The sequence below is a fragment of the Malus domestica genome, chromosome 16, assembly GCF_042453785.1.
Source record: "Malus domestica chromosome 16, GDT2T_hap1".
Classification (NCBI taxonomy): Eukaryota; Viridiplantae; Streptophyta; class Magnoliopsida; order Rosales; family Rosaceae; genus Malus; species Malus domestica.
Window position 1 is genome coordinate 38,079,330 of NC_091676.1, and position 21,433 is coordinate 38,100,762.

Here is a 21,433-nt window from a genome sequence, read left to right on the forward strand (position 1 = left end):
CCTTCTCCTACAAATCAGCCCCACCTAGCCTTTCTAGAAGTCATATTTCCTGCTGCAAAGACCAATCCTTTTCCTCTCTGGAATCTGAAATTAAATACTCCTTATTCCTTGATGATTTGGAGTCCTAATTCTCTTCCTACTCACCCTAGCCGTGCCTTACATTCTCCCTATAAATATAAAGTGACGCATCACTCAGAAACCACCCTCCATATATTTCTACCCACCTTCCATCACAATTTCGTCCCATACATCCCTCATACAAATTCATCCCATTGTGCCGCAGCTTTGCAAGGAGATAGGAGAGGAGACCTCTGGAGCCGTGCTTGCCATTCAAGACGTTGGATTGTTGGAGCGTTTATAGGTGTATTCTATCCGTTGTTTCAATGTTTAAATTTAATTGTCTTTGTTTAATTGCGAACATGAGGAACTAATTTCTTTATAGTTGGAGGTGAATTCGAAGCCATGATTATATGTTTTATATGAATTGATTACATCCAGTTATTGTTTCTTGAGTCTTGAATGTGATTTGCTTATCTGAGTTATCAAAACTTGTTTATGTATGTTGATTAAGGGTTGATACTTAATTTGCATGCATGATTTTGATGCTAGAGTATAAGGGAGTTTCACCTAATTGTTATGAACTTATATTCACAAGTAGTGGAAGTCACTAGTCATGATTGTGTTAAGTAAATCCTTGGCAGGAGTATCATGCTTTTCATAGTTACGAATGCTTCGTCAATGCTTATGGTTTTCAAAGAACTTAATGACCTTTGATGTGTCTTTCTATCATGCTTTTCATAGTTAGGGAACTTGATAAGGATAATTTGGTTGCGATGCGTATTCCATCCAATTCAATGAGTTAAGGAAAATCTGATGGTTAATTTATGCTATCACGGTTAACTTGGGGTGTTGTCATTAATAGTCTAAAGGAATAATAACTGGAAATTGGTTTGTATGCATATGTCATGTGTGGAGAAAAACCCTCTAACTAGCCTTTCACCCTTTTCAATTTACTTTAAATTCGTTTTTATAAAGTGTTTTATGCAAAGTTTCTGTTTTAAGTTTTAAATTCGTCAAAAACAATCCCCCATTCATTAAGTCTTGTTAGTTGAGTCATAATCTGTTTTCTTTTAATCTTTTGAGTCAAATTAAGTTTATTTTCGTCAAAATCACTTGTTAGGTCTAGAATTGAGTCTTTTTTATTGTTTGTTGTTGTTTTTAGTGTTTTGAGTCAGTTTTGAGTCTATAGAGTCTAATTTAGTGTTTTCAAGCCTAGTTTAGTGTTTTTGAGTCAGTTTAAGTAGATTAGAAATCCCTCCTAATCATCGGCCTAGAACGATCCCTACTTACATCTTCACTACAATTGTCAATAAGAGGGTTTAATTTGAGTGCTAGTTAAATTTCACATCAAATTTGGGCGCCGTTACCGAGGATTAGTAAAATTGCTAATCACCTTTTTTTTTTTTTTTTAATTTTTACTTTTGATATTTGATTTAGTTTTCTTTCTTTGATTTCAGGTACTATAGAAGCAAGACATGGCAATTGCTAATATTCAAGCTCAAATAGCGAATCTTACTTCTCAGTTGTCGCAGTATATCTAAAGGACGACAATGAAAAGTGTCCCTACATGTGTCGTGTTATATAGGCAAGGATATCAAACTCATCAATGTCCTCAATTAACTGAGAATGGAGTTGCCTTGGGTTATCAAGGCCATAATCAATCAAGGAACAACCTGTTTTCCAACACTTACAATTCATATTGGATAGATTATTCAAATTTTATGTGGAGGGAACCTCAACAATTTCAACAAGACGAATATTGGCAGCAATCTGAGGAGTTCTATTCAAGACCTCTATAGCCACCACAACCTCCCCCACAACAATTCCAATCGAATTCAAGTATGTCCATGGATAATGATCAAGCTATTCAATTACTAACTTCTGTATCACAGGGATTACAAAATCAAAATAATCGAATAGCAAACCAAGACAAAGAGATAAGTGACATGAAGAAGCAAATAGGGCAGATTTTAGAGTTCCTTGGGAAGTTTAGAGAACAAGGCAAACTTCCTAGTTCAACCGTTGTGAATCCGAAGGAAAGATTTCAAACCGCCAATGCTATCACATTGAGAAGTGGCAAGGAGGTTGGAACCAACCCCAAAATGTCAAAATCTAGCCAAGAGGAGGATGAAAAATTGCAGCAAGAAGAGGAAACATTGGATAAACCCACGACAAGGGTAGAACAACCCTTGCCGCAGCCTCCTAAGACGTTAAAGCAGGCGCTTCTTGGGAGGCAACCCATGCGTTCAAATAAAGAAAACCTAGGAACCTCCGACTCCATAACCAGATTTGCATTCTTAAACTTTACTCTTTATTGCTTTTACTTTTTCATGCTTGTCGTGATTGTTAGTTGTGTTGTTTGTTTGCTTGCGTGTTAGTTTTTGTTTGAAACATTGAGGACAATGTTTGGTTTAAGTGTGGTGGGGGGTAAACAAAGTGTTTTTGCATGAATTTTCGTGGGATTTTACCACCTAGCACCACTAGAGTTGTTTTTCACTGTTTTTAAGTGTTTTTAGTGTGTTTTGAAGTGTTTTAGTGTGTTTTGACGGAAAAATACGAAAATTTGAAGAAGAAAAAATTAGAAAACGTTTTGAAAAACCCAAAAGAGTCATTTTAGAGTCGTTTTTGTGTGTTTGTTTGTGTTTTAGGGTACCTTCCAACACAATGATGAGGATTTGGTTTTTAATTGCATGACTGTTAAAGAAAGTTACAAACATGGGTGGAAGTTTGATATGCTCTTTGGTTAATACTTGATTGTAGTTGTCATTAACGAATTCACATGTAATCACAAAGGAAAAAATCAGTTTTTGTAACATGCTTGAAGGAAAGAACTCAAACTAACGCTACAACCCTGAGAGACTTGAGCCTAAACCTTTTTTTGGAGAGTTATTAATCTGTGATTTGTTGTTTTCTAAAGTCGTTGCATGATCTCATTATTCTTTGCTTGGTTGCTACTTAGAATGTGTTTCATCATTTTAGTTCCAAATACTAGAACTCATGCCCGTTTCATTCAAAGCTTAAAATTGAGTGCATAACATATAATAAGATGAAGTTGTTTAGTAGTTACCACCAGAGCCAAAAAGCCTTAATCTCGTGCATATGTTTTGTAGGTTTAACCCTTTTGAGCCGTATTTAGCCTATTTTCTTTGTTAGCCACATTATCCTTACCTAGCCTAGAATAGGACTATACATACCCTTGTTCTTAAAGAATAGTAGAGTATGACTTAGAGAGAATTCATTTTGATCAACATTATGCAGAAAACAAGTGTGGGGGAAGGTTATTTCCAACAAAAGAAAGAAAGAAAGAAAAAGAAAAAAAAAACGTGGAAAAGAAAGAAAGAAAAAAAGAAGAAGAAAAAGAATGGAGAAATAAGTGAGAATGAACTCATAAGTATTGGTTGTTGAAGAAATGGTCCAAAAAGTTTGAATCTGGCCCTAAAAGTTGTATAAATCCACCCCTTTGTGTTCAAAGTTGGTTGCTGCATTCAAAAGTGAATTCTAAATGTCAATTTCATTACTTTGCTTACTATTGCTTTAAGAACCTTTGTTTATCCTTAACCTTTCTTTGTTAGCCAATACCCTTAGCCCTATTACAACCCTTAGACTTCTATTTTGGTTGTCATGTGTTTCAATCTATGGAGTTTAGGATTGGTATGAGCATATGGTATCCCTGGTTCTCGCGTCTAAGTAGTGGCATTCCATTCATGAGATCATATTTATACATGTATTAATAATTCCAGAAAGTGCTTTCTTTGATTATAACATATGTGAGTGGCTAGTCTACATGTTTACATCAATTTTCTCACATATACCTAGTATAGGGAGTGTAGTTAGAAAATCTATGTGAAAATAGAGTGTATACCCGGTGAGGAATTGAGGGAATTCTCTAAGGCCTGTTACTACATTCAAAATGTTGTTTTAATTTATTAAATGCGAGCTAGTGAGTGGTGACTGCGATTAAGTGTGTGCTCGAGGGTAAGAATGGCTAAAATCTGTGGGAGTAATTTTTAATGTGTCATGTTACATTGGAACTTCCTGAGGCAAACGTTGGAAGGTCCAGGTTATGTTTTGTTTGTTTCGTTTTGCTCGAGGACTAGCAAAAGCTAAGTGTGGGGGAATTTGATAGGAACATATTTATGCGACTTAGTTACCTTGTTTTCTTGCATTTATGTTGTTAGTTTCTACTTATTATAGTGTTTTGAGCTATTTTCGTGTGTTTGTAGGTCCAAATAACAAAGTTGGCAAGAAAGTGCAATTTGGAGCATTTTGGAGTAGTTTTGGGCCAAGAATGGATAGCACATGCATGGAGCAAGGTGGATGGACATTTTTGAAGTTCAAGAGGCTAGGAATGTGCTGAAAAGATGAAGAAAATAAATTCAAGACAAAGAAGATAAGGAATCAGCTAAAATGGATGAACATTATCCAAAATCTTATCCAACCTTATCTTATCCAAACTAACCTTATCTTATCTTATCATATCCTAATCTTATCATACCTTAATTACAGCTACAAGGGGGAGTTCTTTTCAGACTTGGACACATAAAAACCTATTTCTAGAAGCCCTGTCCCTTCTCCTACAAATTAGCCCCACCTAGCCTTTCTAGAAGTCATATTTCCTGCTGCAAAGACCAATCATTTTCCTCTCTGGAATCTGAAATTAAATACTCTTTATTCCTTGATGATTTGGAGTCATAATTCTCTTCCTACTCACCCTAGCCGTGCCTTACATTCTCCCTATAAATATAAAGTGACGCAGCACTCAGAAACCACCCCCCATATATTTCTACCCACCTTCCATCACAATTTCGTCCCATACATCCCTCATACACATTCATCCCATTGTACCGCAGCTTTGCAATGAGATAGGAGAGGAGACCCCTGGAGCCGTGCTTGCCATTCAAGACGTTGGATTGTTGGAGCGTTTATAGGTGTATTCTATCCGTTGTTTCAATGTTTAAATTTAATTGTCTTTGTTTAATTGCGAACATGAGGAACTAATTTCTTTATAGTTGGAGGTGAATTCGAAGCCATGATTATATGTTTTATATGAATTGATTACATCCAGTTATTGTTTCTTGAGTCTTGAATGTGATTTGCTTATCTGAGTTATCAAAACTTGTTTATGTATGTTGATTGAAGGTTGATACTTAATTTGCATGCATGAATTTGATGCTAGAGTATAAGGGAGTTTCACCTAATTGTTATGAACTTATATTCACAAGTAGTGGAAGTCACTAGTCATGATTGTGTTAAGTAAATCCTTGGCAGGAGTATCATTCTTTTCATAGTTACGAATGCCTCGTCAATGCTGACCTTTGATGTGTCTTTCTATCGTGCTTTTCATAGTTAGGGAACTTGATAAGGATAATTTGGTTGCGATGCGTATTCCATCCAATTCAATGAGTTAAGGAAAATCTGATGGTTAATTTGTGCTATCACGGTTAACTTGGGGTGTTGTCATTCATAGTCTAAAGGAATAATAACTGGAAATTGGTTTGTATGCTTATGTCATGTGTGGAGAAGGACCCTCTAACTAGCCTTTCACCATTTTCAATTTACTTTAAATTCGTTTTTATAAAGTGTTTTATGCAAAGTTTCTGTTTTAAGTTTTAAATTCGTCAAAAACAATCCCCCATTCATTAAGTCTTGTTAGTTGAGTCATAATCTGTTTTCTTTTAATCTTTTGAGTCAAATTAAGTTTATTTTCGTCAAAATCACTTGTTAGGTCTAGAATTGAATCTTTTTTATTGTTTGTTGCTCTTTTTAGTGTTTTCAAGCCTAGTTTAGTGTTTTTGAGTCAGTTTAAGTAGATTAGCAATCCCTCCCAATCCTCGACCTAGAACGATCCCTACTTACATATTTACTACAATTGTCAATAAGAGGGTTTAATTTGAGTGCTAGTTAAATTTCACATAAGCTGGTGTTGGAGTTTTCATTGAACTTATCAACGATTTTACCCCACAAAATCTTTTTATTTTGATTCGTGCCAACGACACCATTTTCACTAATAGAAACCCATGCCAAGTATAAAGCAACATCTTCCTCAAAGGTCCAATTACGACCTTTAATATGCTATTTTCCCATCTTGAAAAATTTGGAAATGGGAAGAAATGGTAGAAAGAAAAATGGGAAGAATTGTAGGAGAAAAGTGAGTTTTGTGTGGATGTTTGAACAAATATATAGGTATTTATAGAGTTTTTGGGTGAATTTTGAGTCAAATAATTTTTTTTAATTATTTTAGCCGTTGGATTTATATTTGGGCTGTTATATCTTCTTTTTTTTACCGTTAGATTTAATTATATTTGATTTCAACCATTGGATTCAATAAATATATAAATATATAAAAAAAATTGAATGTAGGCCGTTGGATCAACCAACGACCTGTTTATGTAAGTCGTTGGATTAAAAAGAGTCGTTGGCTCTCTAGTGCAAGTGGCTGACATGCCCACATGGGTGGGGCCATGCCGGTCTCAGTCTTGGCGCGTTGCCCACGTGGGGCGCGTCTCCTGAAGGTGTCGGCGCTCAAGCGTCGGGTTTCATTCGCAATGGTTGGGCCCACACCATTTTTTGGGCTAAATCTAGACCGGTTTCTGGCTTTTTTTTTAGGTTTTAGGTTCAAATTAGAATTCGGATTGGGGGGAATAGAAGGGGAAAAATAGGTTTTAGGCCATGGGTTGGAGTTGGCCTAAGATCATCTCCAATGGTGACCTAAAACCAAAAAATATTTAGCACATAAAATTTAGGTTTTAGCCCAGAAACAGCTTTTCTACTCCAACCTTTCTGGCCTAAAATTTTAGCCCCAAATTATCAAAGAATGAATTAAGGCTATTTTTTAAAAATTAACTTTTAAAAAAAAAATTATGTAGACTATCCTAAATTAATTTTATGAATATTTTAACCTAAAAATATTTAAATTCCGATAAATTTTGAAAAATCACTAAATCAATACATGAAAATCATGATAAACCACATAAACTTAATACCAACGACATTTAATAAACTACATAAACTTAAAAAAAAAAGACAATTAATAAACCACATAAACTTAATACAATCGAAAACTCATAGACTGCATAAACTTAATAATGATATTCATCATCTTGACTTGGTGATGGACTTGGGTGATAGTCTTGAGATGAATCATCATCTTGAAATATACTCCTTGTGGCATTCCTTCGTAAAATTTCCTTTTGCTTACCACGTAAGTATTTCTTCCTCTCTGGAGTGTATTTGTCGAGGTCCTCCATTATCAAATTAGTTTCGTACCTTTCTTGCTCCCTATCCCCTTGTTCATTCATGACCAAAAGCATTTGGGTTGATTCTTCTTGCCGACGGCACTGGTTTTCATTCATTCTTGCCATTTCGTTAGCAAATTGTGCACGTATCGGATCTTGGGACTTCTCTTTTCTCTTTGCTTCCTTTTGCTTATCTCTACCCGGGGGCCTTGGAAAAGAAGAAGTTGGGCTCATTTGGTCGACACCTTCATTGTCGGCAAAATTCACACATTCATTGACATCATTTGGGGGTGGGATTCATTATGAAATAATCTTCCACATTGTTGATTCGCATCGGTTCCCCACCTCGGACAATCCTTGAGGATGTTCTAAGCATGATGCAACTTAAAAGCTTGATTTTTTGGTGTAGTTCTTGTCTTGTAAATTGTCGTTGCTTTGTCACCCTATGCAACAAATACATAAAAATAATTAGTTGCAAAATACTATTATGTATATGACAACTAAAATATCAACAAAGAAACTCACAATTTCTGAGGCGCCCCTTCCACTGGGCATGTCAACCATGTCTCTCTCCAAGCATCCCTTCCACAAAGTGTACGCTTTGTTAATAATCTTCCACTGATCATAAACACCACCAACTTCCCTTCGACCGGCGTTGGAGTTTTCATGGAACTTATCAACGATTTTACCCCACAAAACCTTTCTATTTTGATTGGTGCTGACGACACCATCTTCGCTAACAAAAATCCATGTCAAACATAAAACAATATCTTCGTCAAAGGTCCAATTACGACCTCTAACATGCTCTTTTGCCATCTTGAAAATTTTGGAAATGAGAAGAAATGGTAGAAAGAAAAATTGGAAGAATTGTAGGAGAAAAGTGAGTTTTGTGTGGATGTTTGAACAAATACATAGGTATTTATAGAGTTTTTGGTTGAATTTTAAGTTAAATAATTTTTTTAAATTATTTTAGCTATTAGATTTAAATTTGGACCATTAGATCTTTTTTTTTTACCGTTAGATTTGATTATATTCGATCTAAACTGTTAGATTCAATAAATATATAAATATAAAAAAAAAAATTGAACGTGGACCGTTGTATTAACCAACGGTCCAATTAAATTGGTCGTTGGATGAACAAAAGTAGCCGTTGGGCTATAGTAACCATGACAGCAGAGGGGACCAACCCACGTGGGTGGGCCTTCGGCTGGAAGAAAGAAGGCGCGTGAGGCGAGTTGGGTTTTGGGGTGTGGGCTTCACAGCCCACTTTTCACTCTCACCCGTGGATCCCATTTTATTTTGTGGGCTAAATTGTGGCTGGTATTTGCCTTTCTTTTAGATTTTAAGTTTTAGGTTTGGTTTAGGTTTTGGGTTGGAGTGGGTTTGGGGGAAAAAATGGGGATTTTAGGTTATAAGCCACCATTGGAGATGATCTAAGGGAGAGGGGGTGGGCTTAGTGCGATTCAAATTTGATAGAATTGAACCTAAAACTACCCGTCGCTTATAAGCTTATAAGTGAAGATGAATGATACCACACCATATTAAGGGGTGGTTTGGAAGTGAGGTGCTTAAAAAAAAAGCATCCATGAAAAAAAGCTGTGAGGATTTTAGGTGTTTGGTAAATTGAAAAAAATGTCTTATTTTGGAAGATACTGTGAGAATAAGCTGAAATCAAAGGAAATCAAAGGAAAAAGCTGAAGCTGCTATTTGCAGCTTTAGAAAACTGGCTTTTTTTTCAAAGCACACGGAGCTACAGAGCTCCTTTAATGAAAAGACCCACTATCAGACTATTTTTTTTTTCCAAAAGCACTTTTACAAAAAAGTTTAACAAACACTCTGCTGATTTATTTCACAGCCACTTATTCTCACAGAACAACCGCTTATTCGTGCTAACAGCTTTTTTTTTCAAATGACAGCAATACCAAACCAGCCTAAGTCGTCATTGGCCATGGTGCTGCTGCTACCTCTGCACTTCCGCATATGCTGTTGATGTGCACAAGCGGTGCACATATCCTCTCTCTCACTTTAAGCTCAACTCGTAGTCTCTGTGCCCTCCTGCTGCGTAAGTGTTCTTTTTCTCTTCTGTAACTAATAATGTTGCTATCTTTTTCTGCTTTGTGGGGCGTTTTACCTCCGTGTTGGTTATCTAAAAATTATGGGTTAGAGTTTCTTATTGTGTTTTCTCGTAAGAATTTCGTTTTAGATTTGCTTTTGCTGGTTCCTCGGCCTGCTTCTGTGGCATTTTAGGGTTTAAACGAATTTTTTGTGGTCTGTTGCTACTTTTTCGGTTAACAGTTTTGGGTATGATTTAACGCATTTTATTTTATTTTTAATTTTTTGGGTTTGTTTTCTGCATTCATTTTAGTTAATGTAATCCGAAGTAGTTTGATTCGAATCGATCGAGGTTGAAGCATTCTTTAGCTTGGCTCAGTTTTCTATTGTATTGCGTTAGTTGTATTGATAATATTTGTTTTGATTACAAGTGGTATTATTGCTCTAACTCTAAATTACACGAAGGGGAGTGGGAGGTTTGAACTCGGAACGCAGTGGGAATATTTTGTTGTGATTGGGAATATTTTGTTCACCCATCTTCTTTGTTTCACCGTTATTTTGTATTAGAGATTGGAGTTTTTTTTTGGGGGGTGCGAGAGTAAAGACTAAAAGTCTCATTTTCAGGAGTTACCATGGAAGTTGGCACTGTTGAGAACTGTGGTCATTTAAAGTTAGCAAATTTCATGAGACGTGTAGTCGATAAATGCTCGAGTCTCTCTCATCAATAGAACTGAAATTCGGATAATGCGTAGTATCCAAATTCTGTATTTCTGAGGGCCTTTTGATAATTTATTTAGTTTTATTTTCTGCTTTTTCTTTTGTTATGGCCTTTTGAAGGATCCACTGATTATGCAGGATATCAGGAACTCAAGAATAAGATACAGCATGTCTTGCAACTTGTGACAAAACCACAATAATCTTGGTGACTCGGCCTTTCTCAGTTTTGAAGCTCTTATGCTTGTTTGTCATAAAGACTGCTTTTATTGTCATTCATGCATGGATGGAGTTGGTGAGGGCAGGAGTCTGCTTCCATGTGAACATTTTCTTGAGAATCATGCTATGGACATTGGCACTTATATCTCGGCCAGGGCGAGTTTTGACTACCTTACAGAGGGGGAGAGGCAGGTTGATTTTATCTGCCTTCAGTGAATTTTAGTCTCCTATTAAGGAAACACATATATTGAGCATGTCATTTACAAAGGAAAGTAGACTGGCATGTTGATGTGTAATTATATGTAGTAACATCCCATTCTCACCCACTGTGTTTTTGTTTTGGTTTAGTTTATGAACGCTCTACTATATATTTTTGTTTGTTTATTTGTATGTTGTTTTGTTGCTTGTGTGATTGAGCATAACTTCCAACTAAATCTCACACTTGTAAATTTCTTACTCATTTCAGATCACAAAAGTTTAGTTGAAAAAATCTTGTAGTTGTCCATTTCACTTCACGTTTAATTTCCAATGAAAGAGCCATGAACTAACAAGGGAGGACGGATGACTACAGGGTTAGGAAAAGGTGCCAAAGAAAAGTAGGAACAAAATAATAGATGAGTGGCTCAATATATAGAAACTACAAGATAAACTCTGTGATAATGTGAACCATTCTTGTACCTCTGGTACATCACATGCTGCATGCTACTACCAGTTTGTTTAACTCTGAAAGCTTGCGAAAGGATTGTGTGTACGTGTGCATGCATATGGTGTTTTCTTGTGCCTCTTTTCAGGTTTGACAAAGCTGACTAGAAATATTACCGTTGTTTTCTCTTGAGTCCTTTTTCTGGATTAACCGTCTCTGTTTTTTTTTTTTTTTTGGCCGAAAGAATTAACTTTCTTATTATTAGACTCTGTAAGGTCCTGCTATTTGATTAAGGATGTCTAGGATAATGGGTGGTTATGATTTGTGTTCTAGCTGGAGACTAGGATGATAACTTTTGTTTGTTTACTACGTCTGATCTAGCTTTTGATGATGTCTATTTCCAGCTGTTGGGCTGTTAGTTCTTTTTCATCTGCTGGATGGTTGTTTTCCTCATTGTATTATAGTTCCTAAATTTCATATTCTCTGAGAATGTCTTAGCTAGAAGAATGTTGCTATGTAAACAGCTGGAAAAACATTTACACGATATGCAAATTGAGCTGGAGAATCTAGCATGGGATAGAAAAGAATTTCAGGAGCATCTACATACAGCCACTGACGAACAAAGAATGATGGAGTTGATATTAGCAGAACTTGAAGGGGAACATGACAAGGCCATTTGCCAAAGTTGAACTACCAGTGAGCGAGGTAATGACTTTTATCATCCCCATGCATGCCTTGAGCTAGTGGCCAAAACTGCATTCCACTAGTCTGGCTGCACTTTATGTATGTATTTCTTACTATGCCAGAGACGATTAAATACTTGTAATTTATAACTTCTCTAGTATGGTTTGCGGAACAAGAGTTTCTCGTGCCCTCTGGCTCTGGTGTTTGGCATGCCAATATCTAGCAATCCAGAATAAGGACATGCCAATATGTATGAGTGAGGCTGTGCCCTTTTATGATGAAACGGTAACATCATTGTTGATTTGAAAGTCTATTTCTTGTAATGATTAAATTTAAAAATTGATACTAAGATCCCCCTTCTTAAGAAAATTCATTTTGATTAGAACCAAAAGAATTATTATTCTTGTGGTTACCCTGGACCGTCTAATTCTTAGATCCCATTTAACGGTTATCTGTGAAAAAAATCAGAAAAAGTTGAAAACTGTTTGATCGTTTGATTATTATTGTATCTTGCCATAAACATTGTCTAATAATATGCGGTGTTAACTTTTGAAAAGTTGGGTCGCTTTTCTTCTGATACTTATAAGTTCAATGATTAACCACATACAGATTAAAAAACTTAGGGCGCTATTACTTTTAAAAAACTTAGTGAGACCATCAAACAGATAAGCGTATTATCTCTCAGTTCTTAAACAAGACACAACAAGAGGCGTGTTCACTCAAGTTGATTGCAATGCAAATTTAGATTTGTCTTTCTATACATTTGCATTATTATGTCCCATTTCAATTATACTTAACTGAATACTTGACCCTGGTATGTGATTCAGCAGTTACACGATCTGAGAACTGAAAATCTGCGGCTAAAAGAAATTCAGGGGAAAGGATACTGGAACAACAAAGGTCGAGATCAAACAGGCAATGCCCAGAGTACAGCCATTGGGATCCCATCATTGAAATCCTGTTATGATGGAAGTGGATTCATCCTTCAAGACCTTCTGATGCACAAAGATACTCAGGGGGACGAAAGCAAAACTAAAATGGAGTTGCTCAAAATCTTGAGAAATGAACCAATATCCACTGGACCTATACATCCTGTTATGCCTGAAATCAGCCTCAGAAGTTTAGATATGAGTGAAGTTTTCGACCATCGAAGGGGCATTGCAGTCAAACAGTCTTTTCAGTGCAGTGTTATCACTTGTGGTTGGAATGATTGTTTGGCAAGCTGAAGACCCTTGCATGCCCCTTATTGTGGCTCTCTTCTCCGTGGTTGGTATGTCATTGAAGAGTGTGGTTCAGTTTTTCTCCACCATAAAGAAAAGACCTGCTTCCGATGCTGTTGCTCTCTTAAGCTTCAACTGGTTCATACTTGGAACACTTACGACATTACCGAAGGTAGCGCATACGGTGGTTCCTGTGGCATTAAATTTTGTCGACCGAGCGTTGAGCTGGATTGGTTTCTCATTTTCCCTTGCTTAAGTCTGTCTCTTCATTTTCATATACGGACATGTACTATATATAGACCCTGGAATACGAAATGGTTCTTTGTATATACATCGTTTAGAGAGCTTGTATAGTAAAGGTGCCCTACACTATTTGATTTTATCTTGAGCATGCATTGTTTTATTAAGTTCCCTCGAAAGAGAAGCAATGAAACCAGATAGTGATTTTTGGGCAACTCAATGTGTTTTGAGCTTCAACGGTTTTTTCCTGTAGGAGAGCCACACGGTGAAATCCAACAACTATAAATTTAAGTTACTTTTAGACTGTACAAATGTGTGGAGTTAATTTTTTACCGCAAAATATGCAAGTTGTTGATTAGATTTTGCATGAACGCATATGTGGACGATTGACAGTAGCAGATTTTGTATGAACATGCACGTGTACAACTGATACTAGCTAAATCTAGATAACAACGCGGGGGACCAAATGCAGATGATGAGTAACGCAATTAAAGGAATGATGCACACGATTAAGTGATTGGATTAAAATCTTTGTGTTGTGTATGAAATTATCAAAGAAACGGGTCAAAAACTTACTTCCAACAACACCGATATTATACCCAACTAGGTAATTATCACTTTTACAATCCGTCAAGTGTGGTGTTTTATCACAAAAAAGTCTCGGTATTAGTTGGGATAGAGTTAAGATATTTAAACTTTTCTTTTTTTAAAGATACAAGGTGGGATATTTTAACATTGTGTTTTGGTGATAGAGTTTGTATTCGTTCTCCGTCACCTATTGACATGTGTCTGCCCTCGACTCTCAGTCTCAGTCTCGGTCAGTTTAACTGTATTCCTTGGTTTCACAGAATTGGCAATGGCAAAGCGCATTTTACTCTTGAAAGTAAAAGGTCACAAACTATTTCTAGCTTCCAAATTATATACAAATTAAGGCCTCTTTGAATTATGTATGTACAAGAAGAGGTGTGAGATTTAAGTGAAACCACACAATAGTAAGACTATAATAATCAAAGAGATTCTAACATAAAACTTCTCACTTATAAGTGGATATGAATATCATTAGATCGTAGTTTTATTCATTTTTTTTTGTTTTTTTGACAATGATAATGCAAGTAAGTTAAATTGTTAGTTAGTAAAGAAAAAAGAAAAGAAAAAAAAACGCACCAAGATGCGAATGCATACTTGCTTTTCGTCATTACGGTAAAGCGTCATCTGTAATAAATTGTCGTGTTAAAAATGACACTAATCTATTACGAGATATTTTCAAAATAAATGGGTTTGTGGGCCCAACCAATATAAATAACAACAGAAATGGTATAATCAAATTAAATGAGAAATGCTTACGAGACTTTCTCAAAGTGAGAATCTTCATTAATTTTATGTTATCTCACAGTATAATATTAATTTTCATACTAATATTATTAAATATTGTGCCAAAACATGATGTGCCAGAGAATCTATGAAGAGTTTCCATTTTCTAAAGAGTCTCCTTAGCATTTTTCAAATTAAACTGTGTATGATTTTTTTTTTATTTTCACTAAAAAATTATGTGTGGTTTGAGGTTGAATTCTCATTTTAGTAGAATGAGAATCCTCTCCAGATCCTCTTTGTGAGGATCCCAGGAATTCTCAAATTGTGTTCGTTCATCGTACATCGTGCGATCAGTTTTCGTCAAGTACTGTTCATTTTTTATTTTAAACAAAAGTATTTAAAATAATTTATGACTGCACGATGTACAATAAACGAACACGATTTAAGGATCTCCAGAATCCTCACAAAGAGGATCAAGAGAGAATCCTCATTCATTTTAGTACTTGATTGAATATAACTGTTTTATACCATGTTTTTTGCCGCACATATTTAAGGTTGATTGAATAAAAAAAATAGACTGGACCTTTTTGTATTTTTATATATGTTGGCACCACACCAATAAAACCTTAGTTTCTGCATGCTACGGATACTAGTTTTTCAGCACACACTCACGCGCATGAGAAACATCTTTTTTTAGTCAGTGGCACTTGCATCCTTAAAGATGTGTTGCGTTAGTTATTTTTTTTCCTCATACTGCGTCCTAAAATTAAAATTCAACATACAATTGCAAATAAAAGAAAATAACACATAATTAAGTCGCATGTAAAATGCTGAAAGAAAAGATCCTTGCATGCGCAAATCATGTTAAAAGAGGTTACAAAAGAATAAAAGAAGAAATACAGCAAGGAACCAAAAAATAGCGTAAGAGAACAGATTAAATAATTAATCTATGCATTAAGTTGTAGAGTAAAAATTCATATATATCATATTTTCCTTGCAGTATCACAAAATACAACTCACTTCTATCGCATCTGTTTGAATAGTTTATCTTATTAACAGTTGCTAAAAGATTGTGTCAGAATTAGCCACGAAAGAACCAGGTACTGGATCTTCAGTTCTTGGAGATATCTCAGATGTATCCACACTCGGTCTCCAACCTCAAGTTCCAGACGACGAGGATGAAAACGTGGAGCCCAGTGAGGAGGAAATATCGGCCAAGGAGGATGAACTGGATCTTCAGTTCTTGGAGATTAGCATGGTGCTTCTTCTTCCTCCTGAATTTAGTCGATAGAGATATGGAAGTTGAAGTACTTACCATCTAAGGATTGGCGTGGTCGCAAGTAATCACACTCCTCAAGGGATACTATATTTATTTCCTTGATCTCTGGGATTCTCCCGGTTTAACAAGGATTCTACTATCCTAAAAGTTCATCTCCTCAACTGGTATAAATAAACCATTCTAAGGTTCATCTCTGGTAACGCAACCTCTGCACACTTATCCTCTTACTCACTGCTTGAGTCTTGATATTCTTACTAACTTGGTTGTTGGAGAGCCTTTCACCAGCATATCCATCCCATCCCTCTGGGATTTTGGCTTGCTTACGATTATTTGTTCTTTTACATCTAACTTGGATTTGTGCATGTCCACACTCTACGGTGTGCGCTAATTTAGTTCCAACAATGACCAATCAGGGAAAGAGTTAAGAGTAAAAGTCCATCTCCAAACTCATGGGAAAAAGGTGCTTTACATCAAATAGGTGATCTTCAGATTCATCCCATTTGGACAACACTAATCATAAACGTTACCATCCACTTGTTATGATGAAAGATGTGCACAAGCCAAACTATACCGCCTATTAAGGATGGTACCTGAGTAGCCAATGGGCATTCAAAAGTTATGAAACACCCTCTAAACCTAACAGATAAAAATGCTATGCATAAACTCGGGATTCATCCCGTTCTAAAATTTCTATTCACGAGTCATGTGTTGGATGAGGTTCACCAACCATATTATGCAACCAGTCAAACAATGAACTAATGTAGCCAATAAAAGCACACTCCAAATCTCACGGATAAAAGCGAATGTATAATCTGCTTACACATCTTGATTATGACTGAAAAGGATAAGAAACCTAGATACGTAATTGTCGTAACCGTCAATGATCTTGAGAGTCATCTTGTTGATGCACAAAATCGGAGGGTCTTGGAACAACGTAAATCCGACCATGAATTTGCAAGAAAGTAAAGAACACAAGATGTATCGTGGTTCACCCCAATGTTTGGGCTACATCCTCACTGATGTTGATATTGTTTCACTCTCAATGGTGAATATACAAGAAGGCTAGAGGCAGTGCTCTCTAGCCTATTTTCTCTCTTTCCATGGCCTGAATCTTGACCTCCTTAATGAGGAGAGTGAGGAGTCCTTTTATAGAATAAGGGTTCCTCACTTATTACATATTTGCCCCTTCATTTATTACATAATTACATTTGAGTCCCCCGAGTATTTATACGAAATCTAAATGCAAATGCCCTAAGTATGGTACAAACACATCCCATTTGAACAATATATTCTCAAATGTTACTATCCATTTGTCTGATAATGAAAGATGCAAACAAGTCAAACTATACCACCAATTAAGGAAGGTGCCCGAGTAGCCAATGCGCATTGGAAAGTTATGAACACACCTCTAAACTTAACATTTAAAGCTGCAATGCATAAACAAAGTCGTGATTCACCATGTTCTGAAAGTTCTATCCACGTGCCAGATATTGGACGAGGTTCACAAACCATAATATGCAACCAGACAATAAATGAACAAAATCAGCTAATAAAAGCATGACAACTAGAAGAGCACCTCAAAACTTCATGGATAAAAGCATATTACATAACGTATAGTTTGCCCACACATCTTGATTATGACTGAAAAAGACAAGAAACATAGATACTGTCATAACCATCAGTGACCTTGAGATTCATCCCCATTTAGACGTAATATTTATAGACGTTACTATCCACTGGTCCGGTGATGGAAGATGTGAACAAGTCAAACTATACCGTCAATTAAGGAAGGTGATGAGTGACCAATGGTCATTGAAAAGTTAGGAACACACCTCTAAACCGAACAGATAAAGCTGCAATGCATAACTCGTGATTCATCGTGTTCTGAAAGTCCTATCCACATGCCAGATGCTGGACGAGGTTCACAAATCATAATATGCAACCAATCAATAAATGAACTAGAGTAGCCAATAGAAGCAAGACAACTAGAAGTACACCTCCATACCTCACTGATAAATGCAGATTATGTAATGTATAATCCACTCACACATCTTGATTATGATTGAAAAGGATAAGAATATAGATACGTAAATGTCATATAACCACCAGTGATCTTGAGATTCATCCCCAATTGGACAGTATTATTCACAGATGTTACTATCCACTTGTTAGATGATGAAAGGTGTGCACAAGTCAAACTATACCACCAATTGAGGAAGGGGTCTGAGTAGCCAATGTACACTGCATTGGAAAGTTATGAACACACCTCTAAACCTAACATATAAAGTTGCAAGTATAAATAAACTTGTCATTTATTTGGTTCTAAAAGTCGTATTCACGTGTCAGATGTTGGACGAGACTTAGAAACCATATTATGCAACCAGTCAAAAAATGAACTAGAGTAGCCAATAGAAGCAGTAAAATTAGAAGCCCATCTCCCAACATGGAGATTGCATAATGTATAAGCCCTCACATATCCTGATATATAAATGATAAAAAAAAACTAGATATGTAACTGTTATAACAATCAATGTATTGATTTTTTTTTTCCATCCTAATGAAATTATGAATCTGAAGTTTGATTTTGGATTCTATTACGAGTAAGAAGCTAATTGAATATCTTAAATTATTCCATATATATATATATATATATATATATATATATTGTATCCTTCCGTTTATATAATGTTTAACATAACAAATCTTAAACATTTTGATTCTATAGGTATCAAAAAGTAACCTAAAAACTATGACAATGGAAAGTACAAGGTCGTATTGAACAAAAAATACACATCTGAATTTCCACAAGGTTCCGTCGATGTGGCTACGCAACCAGAAACCACAGAGGAGAAAAATCTGCCACTAAATCCGAAATCGGCGAGACTGGCAGTGGCAGCACCTCCCGCATCACCACACGCGCACGTGCATGCACTGTTAGGCTGAGGTGGTACATACGTAAATAACGTAAACATCGTGGTCCATTCCCCACTGATCACACCATACGCGCAAACTCAAACTCAATTTCCTCGTGAGCCCATCCGAGCCGGTGCCAGAGCACGTGGCGCAATCGTGTTCGTTTGTGTCGGGTATAAGTAGCTCACGTCCGAGCTGCTGTCACAGATTTTATAGGGTTAGATTAAAAACCCCTCCATCAATCAGAGCAAACAGACGGACGTGTTTTTGCCGTGGGAGGCATAGAGGCGTAAGCCTGTGTGTTTGGGCGTTGATTCAGTTACTGGCGGTCTCTAATTCGCTTGGTGCAGGTCGGGAACCGCTTTGCCCTACTTTACCGTGTCTGGGCCTATGAGCTAGGTGGCTCGATGTGTAATCGGCCACAGGGCAAAACAGGTCCCGCCTTGCATCAACTGAATCGGAGACCGCGGTGAAGGCGGTTTCGTGGATCTTGCATTCCTGCTTTGCTCTTTCATCAGATCTCGTCACAGGTTGGCCACTTCCAATGAATATTTATTGCTTTTAATTAATTCATCCTCTTATCGCTAATGGCAGTGAATTTATATAGCAGCTTAAATGAATACAGAGTAGATTGTCTTATCGTTTGAAAAAATTAATATTGGAGTTTGTTTGAATATATGTATGGAATATTGATACATCTTTGCCCATTTAATTCTATCGGTATACAAACAACATTAATTTCTATTGCTTTATCGCGTTGTTGTCTGATCTACAATAGCTTTTTTTCCCCTTGTTAATTTGGATTCTAGATGTATATTTTTTCCTTTGATACGATGGGAATTCTAAATACGTTTTTTGGATTTTATACTTTTTTTTATTGGATTTTATACGTTGTAAATAAGTTATTAAATATTCCAATTCCCACCATCACACTATAATTTCGCTTTTGTCTTTACTTATTTTAATTTTTATGCACGTGAATATTCCCATTAAATATTTTTGATGAAACCATCCGATTAAGACAGACAAATTACATTTGGTGTTCAATTGCAAATATAATTCCTACCCTTAAAGGGTATAACATTCTGCCTTAATTTCCAAATTCTGTTGAGGGAAATGGTTTTGTTTGAGTGAATACGCAGATATTAGAGGTTAATTATTTAACTAAATGACTGCTATTTCTTTTTGCATTTACACATTAAGAGAGAGAGTGTGTTACTGTCTTGGGGAAATTTGAGAAAAGAACAGAATCTTTCAAAACAATGAGAAGCATATCGTGTTCAGACACTCACTCAGACAGAGTCTTTGATTTTTATTTAGAAGGTAATGTTAGAGGTTACTCAGTACTACGGTCTGATGATATTCATTTGAGATTTGAGAGGTCTTGAGTTTGAATCTTGTGGATGATAGATTCGATACCAAATTAGGTTGTCCAGTTTGTGGTTTAGCCAAACTCTCCGTCCCCTTAGTGTAATAATATATCATTGTATTAAAAAAAAGAAGGTAATATTAGGGAGATTATTTAAAAAATATATAGAGAGATTGAGAGAGAGGGTGTGGCAATCAGAGAGAATTGGGTGAATTCTTAGGTATGTTTTCTCACCCCCACTATGTCTTTATTTATACTAGTATGGAAGGTTCATTTCTTACCCCAATAAGATTACAACTTTAATAGGATAATATCTAAAGATAAGATATGATAGAATCCCACAAGGATATCCAAAGGTAATATAGGATTATACGATCACACTCCTAAACTAGGACTGTAACATTCCTCTTTGAGTGTGTAAATACTCAGGTAAATAGTGCATCAGGTCTTTAGTGATGATGTAAGTTTAGTTGAAGAACTCGTAGGCACAATAAGCGAATGCAAATCTCAAATTAACAGCATAATGCATAAAAGGTAAAAATCACAAAACCTCGCTATGCTAAAACCTAAGGTGAACTAAGGAGAAACAGGAGAAGTTGCATTAAGTTAAAACTATACTTCTTCTGGACGCAAGTAGCAATCTTACAAGGGTATGACTAGCCTAGGATGGGTGCCTCGTTAAAACCTAGTTAGATAGTAAAAATCCAGTGGGAAAAGTGCTTCTAATTGTAGGGAAAAAGTACATTAAGATCAAGTGAATATACTTTTGGATACTCCTCGTTTGACAAAACTTCCAAATAAGAACTACAAGCATTGCATTATGAATAATTACGCATACCAATTCCTCGGACAAGCTTTTGGAAGGTAAACTCCTGCAGTGACGTCATAAGGAGGTCGGTAAGGTTGTTTGGGATCGAATTGCATGATTTTAATCTCTTGATGCTTTGTTGATGTAGATATAGACACGATATATCTTCTTGTTGACTTCATTGATGTATCATGCTTTGGTCTAGTTGATACACGCGGCAATCTTCATAGATTGTTGTTGAGACTTAACAATGGATGAAAACAACTTGTACTTTGAATATGCTCAACAAGAGCTCTCAACTATGTTATGGAACGATTCGAATATTTCGCAGCTAAGGTTATATCATGGACCTCCAAAATATTGTGATATCCCTAAGGGTAAAGACATAACTATTTTGGGAAAATATCTTGTGTGGGTTTGATAACTAACTAGCGTCAGCATAACAAACAAAGCAAGCATCATTCCGAGAATCATAGGGGTAAGATCTGCTCGGGAAGATAAGCCTAATTCCGTAGTACCTTCAGGATAGCGGAAAAATGTTTTTAATACCAATTCAGTGATTACATGTAGGCTCAATGCTGCATCTTTACCAAAAGATCAACAACGAATGAGATGTCTTATCTAATGCAATGAGCTAAGTATAACAAAGTGCAAAGTTAAACTTAGATATGGAACTTCAGATTTCA

General features: G+C 36.1%; 2 long non-coding RNA genes across 3 annotated transcripts; both read left to right on the top strand.

The window, feature by feature from the left end:
- Positions 1–9,216: 9,216 nt before the first annotated feature.
- Positions 9,217–13,209, top strand: LOC114822331 (uncharacterized). 2 transcript variants are annotated; one of them, XR_011577437.1, is made up of 4 exons: positions 9,217–9,357; positions 10,203–10,472; positions 11,448–11,628; positions 12,435–13,209. It is a non-coding gene; the product is annotated as an uncharacterized lncRNA (long non-coding RNA). The 2 variants fall into 2 exon arrangements; XR_011577436.1 differs by having other exon boundaries at positions 12,438–13,209.
- Positions 13,210–18,784: 5,575 nt separating this feature from the next.
- Positions 18,785–19,955, top strand: LOC139193186 (uncharacterized). Its single transcript, XR_011577595.1, has 2 exons — positions 18,785–19,100; positions 19,774–19,955. It is a non-coding gene; the product is annotated as an uncharacterized lncRNA (long non-coding RNA).
- The last annotated feature ends 1,478 nt before the right edge of the window (positions 19,956–21,433 follow it).